Raw genomic sequence first — 6,000 nt, 5'->3', positions numbered from 1 at the left:
CATTAGGCAGGGAGAAAGGAGTTCACATTCAGGACTGAAAATAAGGATTAAGGGAATTAATATCTAAACAGTGCCAGACTCTGAACTGTTGCATGTATTGTTTCATTTAACCCCTATGGTTGCAAATGAGGAAATAGGTCAGAGAATTTAAGCAACTTCCCCCAAATCACACAATAAGAAAGTTTGGATTTAAGATCAGTTGTTTATAGTTGTCATGTCTGAAGCAACCAGGATTTGGCTAAGGCAAGATTACAGCCAAGGAGGAAGAAGAGGAAGAGGAAGAGGATGGTGGAGTAAAGGTGGCTGAACTGCAAGGACTCATCACCTCACAAGCGGGCACAGTGAGTGTGGATGGGGAGGACTTTTGCCAGTATGGACCCCTAGCTGTGAGTTCTGGGGGCACAGACTGAATTTTTGCTCCAGGCCTCCTGCATGCAGCTTTCAGCAGAGTGATATCTAGCATATCCTGGGTGCTTCATAGATCTCACTTCATTCAGTCCCCACACAGCACTGATGGCTTGGGTGCTGCTGGTATCCCTATTCTACATAGGGCACAAGTGTCCACCAGAGAATTAAGCCATATTTTGAAGTTCATAGTTAATGAGTGGAGAATTAAGCCACATTTTTAAGTTCACAGAGTTAATGAGGGCTTAAAGGAAAGACTTGCAGCCTAAAATTTATGTTTTGAGACTCTCAGCAGGTCATGTGGCCAAAGGAAAGGGTGGTGGGACTGGATATGGAGACCCTCAGAGCAAAAGCTTTGTAATGCCATCATCATAGATGAATGAGGGCTTATTATTACTTGGTATGGATTGGGCTATATGTTTCATATATTTTAGTTAATCTGCAGAAGTAATTGGGGATAGATACTATTAGTTTGCCCATTTTAGAGAGGAAGAAACTGAGGATTAGTGAAGTAAGCTCACTTGTTTAAAAAACCCCACATGATTAACAAGTATCAGGGCTGGGGGTAAACTAATCAGGGCAGACCTCAATAGCCCAATAGCCTTGATCTCTTCTACCCTGTGCTAAGTGGCACCCAGCTGGAGAATATTGCCCTACCCAACATTGGGCTATGTTGCTCTCTGCTACAGTGTATGTTATATCTAACATTGAACTAGCAGTTACTGGGCTATCCACACCACACTTACCAGCACCATGTTAAACAGCACCGTGTTATCCACCATTGAACCACCTGGCATCTCTCTAACCAGTATTTGTCATCCAGGATCAAGCTACCCAGCACTGGGCTACTCAGCACTGCATTATCCAGTTCCCTGTGAGGTGCAGGAGGAGCAGGAGTCCTCAGATCTATGCAAAAGCAGATCTTTGTGGGATTCTTCTGTCAGGCTAAATGCCCTGAAAGACTGCTGGGAGCAGAGAACTTGAGCATATTGTTGCAGTTCAGGGTTGAAGATTTTGGAACGCTCCAGTAAGAGTTGAGAATTTGGCACACTGAGTACTCTCAAAATCATTGCTGCACTGTACCAAATTGTGGCTCCTTTTGAGTCTGACAGTTACAGATGCCTTTGAGGTGTGCTCACAGGAGAAGTGAGCCCCAGACCTACTCCAGTGGGAGATGTCAGATACAGGCTCTCTGTACCTCTCCACTCTAGAGATAGACTTCCTATGGGTCTGGATAAGCCCCTATCACACTGTGCTCTTCTGTTTTTCATGCTGTGCTGTAAATCTCTGGGGCCACACCAGCTGAACACACAGGAGGTGAGCAGAAACCGTATCCTCTCTCTGAACCAAACATTTCCCACAACCTCTTTTCTCCCCAGAGTCATTAATAACAATCTCCATCCTTGCAGCATCTGCTAACAATTTATTATTACATGGATAGTGTAACATTTTCATATACACAACATTTTTCATCCTTGGTTGGGTTAATTACAAAGGAATCACAAGCAAGAAGCATTCCCTCCAGCAACCCAGAGGAACAATGGCACTTTATTCTTTTCCTTACCTGAAGCCAGACTTGGCCTTCTTTCTACAGCTTCTACAACCTTCCCTCGTTTATCATCGTTGCTCTAAATGAGTCACATAATCCAACAGGAAAGGCTTCTGAGACTTTTGACTCAGTGACTTCTTCCTGTTAAAACTTGTTTCTAAAAATATGTGTGCAGGCTTTGTGTGTGTGTGTGTGTGTGTGTGCTGGGGATCGAACTCGGGACCTTGTGCTTACAAGGCAGGCAGGCAGCGGAATCACAGAGCTAAATTCCTGGCCCCCACTGGCCCTTCCTTAAAGTCAACTCTCACTTTCTCATTGAATGGACAAAGAACTTTTCCTCAGAATGCCTTTTACCAGCCACGTCCATAGGATATACAAAAAACCAGGGTGGCCAGGTGCTGTGGTGCACACCTGTGTCCCCAGCTACTTGGGAGCCTGAGGCAGGAGGATGGCAAGTTTGAGGCCAGCTTGGGCAACTCAGTGAGACACTGTCTCAAACAAATGCAGTGTCATAGAGGTGACTGAGGAAATTTAAAGTTTATTAGAATGGTGACTAACAGTTAGATGATAGAATGCTGCTACCTGGGAAAAGGGCTACAACTAACATAACTTTTTAAATTGGTGCACTGTAAGATGATGAAGTAATCTATTATAATCTATCTAGCCGCTAATGTTTATGTAGTTTTACTAAGTGCCAGGCACTGTTCTAAATTGCAATGTGTATGTATTCTCATCACCATTCGGAGGTAAAAACTATTAGTATTTACATTCTACAGATGAGAGAACTGATCCGCAAAGAGCTAAGTGACTTGACTAACATTCCAGAGCTGCTAAGTGTTGGGACCAGGATTCAATCCAGGTGAGGTCATTCTGTCTGACCTCTTATTTATTGCTCTCTGTAGCCTTCTTGGAGTGTGTATCCTACCTACTTGCTGAGGTCACTGTGATGCCTGTGAGGATTATGTAGAAGAGATGCCAAGTGAAGCAGTGTGAGGAAACACTATGAGTTTTGTGGAAAAGGCAATCAAAGGGCTGCACCTTCCAGGGCTCTCTATCCCATCATGTGACGGTAAAAGCCCCATCTCCCTCACTCAATGTCATCTCTTCCCTTAGCCCTGTCTGTGTGGGAGCCCAGTGGAGGGAAGGAATATCCTTGGAATTGGAAGATCTTCATTTGAGGCTTGGTACTCTTTCTTTCCATTTAAGTAAGAGAGGAATACCAGCCCACCAACATGGCCTTCAGCTAACCAGCTGTGTCCCTGTATTTGTGTATTTTCCCTTTATGAGCCTTAGGTTTTATAGCTGTGTAATGAAAGTTTGACCTGTATAATACCCAATATCACATCTTGCCCTAATGAGGCAATTCCTGTGCAGGAGGCAAAAACCATTCACTTGGTGAGTTGACCTCAAGTCATTCTGGTGGTGGTCACAGAAAGCATCTCTGGAGAGTAATTTTGGGTTCAGATTTAAGCTCACAGGAAGAGTGCCTTGATCTGAGTCTGCCATGGGCCCTGAGAGGAAGGAGTGGCAATTATATCAGGTATTTAATATCTAGTCCCAGGAATTTCACTCTTTCGATGAGGAAACCAAGGCCTAGAGAGGTTCAGTAACTTCTTTAAGGTCTTACACCAAGGTAATGGTGGAGGTGGGGTTAGAAGGCAATTTTTCCATATATCTTCCATTAAACATCACGGATGAGGAGCTGGCATAATAACCAACAGAATCTGACATTTATTGAAAACTTACCATGTCTTCACTCTGTGTGATAGATTAGATTATTATTTGATCTCCCTTTGATCTCCCAGTCAACAGGCAAGCAGTTGAGAAATAAGTGCTTGTTGTATGACATTGAGGTTTTGTGATTGTTACACAGCAATAGCTAACCAATAGAGGAACTGGTATCTGAAGCGGAATGCTATCATAAAAAAAATGAAATACGTAGCTATAGTTTGGAGACTGGGTGGCAGGTGGCGAGGAAAGTGTTAGTGTAAGAGGAAGTGGTGTAATGGCACTAATGTTATGTAATGACAAAACATTTGGTAAGACTGTCACTTGCAATAACCTGGAAGGTAGAAAATGTGCCTGTGGCATTTGTCAAGTTGGATGAAGGGATTTTGAGCCAGAAGGTTGAAAGTCTGAGCTGGCTGCTGCTAATGGCATTTGAAAGAGATAAGCTCGGAAAAGAATTGGCCAGTTTGCAAGCAGAATTCCGAGTGACTACAGACCATCCAGAAATTGAAGAATGGGAAGAACAAACAAACGAACAATTTCTAACCAAACAAGAGGTTGCCACTACAACACAGCCTTGGGGTGGGGGTAGATTTAAGGCTTTGTCTGTAAGATTTTTGTGGGTTGTTTTGCAGTAATAGCTGACTGAGAGGCACTATACCAGGCACTGTGCATATATTATCTCATTTAATCCTTATAATAATCCCCAAATACAGATGCTATTATTTTCTTTTATCCTGATGATGAAACTCAGAAGTTTAAAACTATGCCCAAAGAGTACATGAAAGCCCAACAAAGCTACATAAGGTAGATCTAGAGTTGGAACTTGAGGGTTAATCTGACTCTAAAAGCCACTACCCCAGAAAGCTATTCTGCTTCTCATCCTATAAATGTCGGCATCCTCTTTGCTGTAATGTGTAAGAGTGTGGTGGGCAGAATAGGCAACCTCTCAGCCCAAAGATTTCCACACCCTAATCCCTGGAAATAGGAAGGGGGAATTAGGGTTGCAGGTGGAATTAATGTTGCTAATCAGCTGAACATCAGGTGGAGAGGTTATCTTGGATGAGTTTGGTGGGTCCTAGAAGAGGAAGAAGGAAGAGTTAGGGGCCAGAGAGGTATTTGAATCACAGTTCTGCTGCCCTTGGAGATGAATTCCACAATCCGAGGAGTGCATGAACCTTCAAGATGCTGCAAAAGGAAAGGGAATAGATTCTTGCCTAGACTTTCCAGAAAGAATGCAGCGGTGCTGATACTTTGATTTTAGCTTAGTAGACCCAGTTTGGAGTTCTAACCCCCAGAACTATAATATAATAAATCTATGTTGTTTTAAGCCATGGAGATATTTTGCTATGATAGCAATAGGAAATCAATGCAATGAGTCTCCCTAAATGGGTGCTTTGTATGTACATATGTATATGATTTTCTAAGGGTGTATATTTAATCAAAGTCTAAGTGTACTTGAGCAAGGAAAGTCCCTTGGTGATCAAATAGGGGTGAAGAAGCCAGGAAATTCCTGGGAGGTCTATAAACCTTCTATCTGTTCCTTTAGTAGTTGACCACAGCCCAACACGAAAACTAATTTAGTACAACAAGCATGATGTGCCACAGGATCTCCAGATAAGCATCCACATGAGAGAGTGGGTGCAGGCATCTGTATTTGGGTGCTGACACTCTTCTGTGACTACTTACATGTGCACATGTGTGGCTGGATGTGTCATCCATGTTCATGTATGCATGTAGACAGATATGTTCACTTCATGGTCAGGCACGGGTGTTCAGGCATGGGCGTATATGGTGTGCATGCATAATGCACATGAGAGCGTGTGTGTACCCCCTTTTTGTTGTGTGTGTGGGTGATGTGTGTATTCCCTGCATTCATTTGGAGACTTCAGGTCTGAGATCAGAACCTTTCTAGTCCATCCACCTGGAACCATCTTGAGCCAGGCCCTGGGTAGAGAGGGACCACAGGAGCCCTTGACAGGAACCGTTAATTTGCTCTTTTCTCCCTGGGGCTGGAGTAAAATGAAGCTTGTTTTCCATTTCTACACAATAAGAAGCAGTGTATTGATTTTTCCTCACTTCTGATTGCTCACATTAGAGGCTTGTTTCTAAATAATTGACACCAGGATCATTCGTTTTACTGCACAAACATATTTTATGGGTCACTTTTTCCTTTGAGACAGTCTTGAGAGGATCCCAAACAAGTCCATTTTATAGACTGATGCTTCTCTGCTTGGAGAACATCTCTACAAGGACAAGTTCAGATGCTCTGGGGGCTATTTTAATTGTTCATTTGCTCACCCATTAATTTTTCCAAA

This window comes from Heterocephalus glaber, unplaced genomic scaffold (genome assembly GCF_053883595.1).
Source record: "Heterocephalus glaber isolate CG9 unplaced genomic scaffold, H.glaber_assembly_v1.0 deba00001564, whole genome shotgun sequence".
Taxonomy (NCBI): domain Eukaryota; kingdom Metazoa; phylum Chordata; class Mammalia; order Rodentia; family Bathyergidae; genus Heterocephalus; species Heterocephalus glaber.
The sequence above is the reverse complement of the archived record's forward strand: the minus strand, read 5'-3'. Positions refer to the sequence as shown.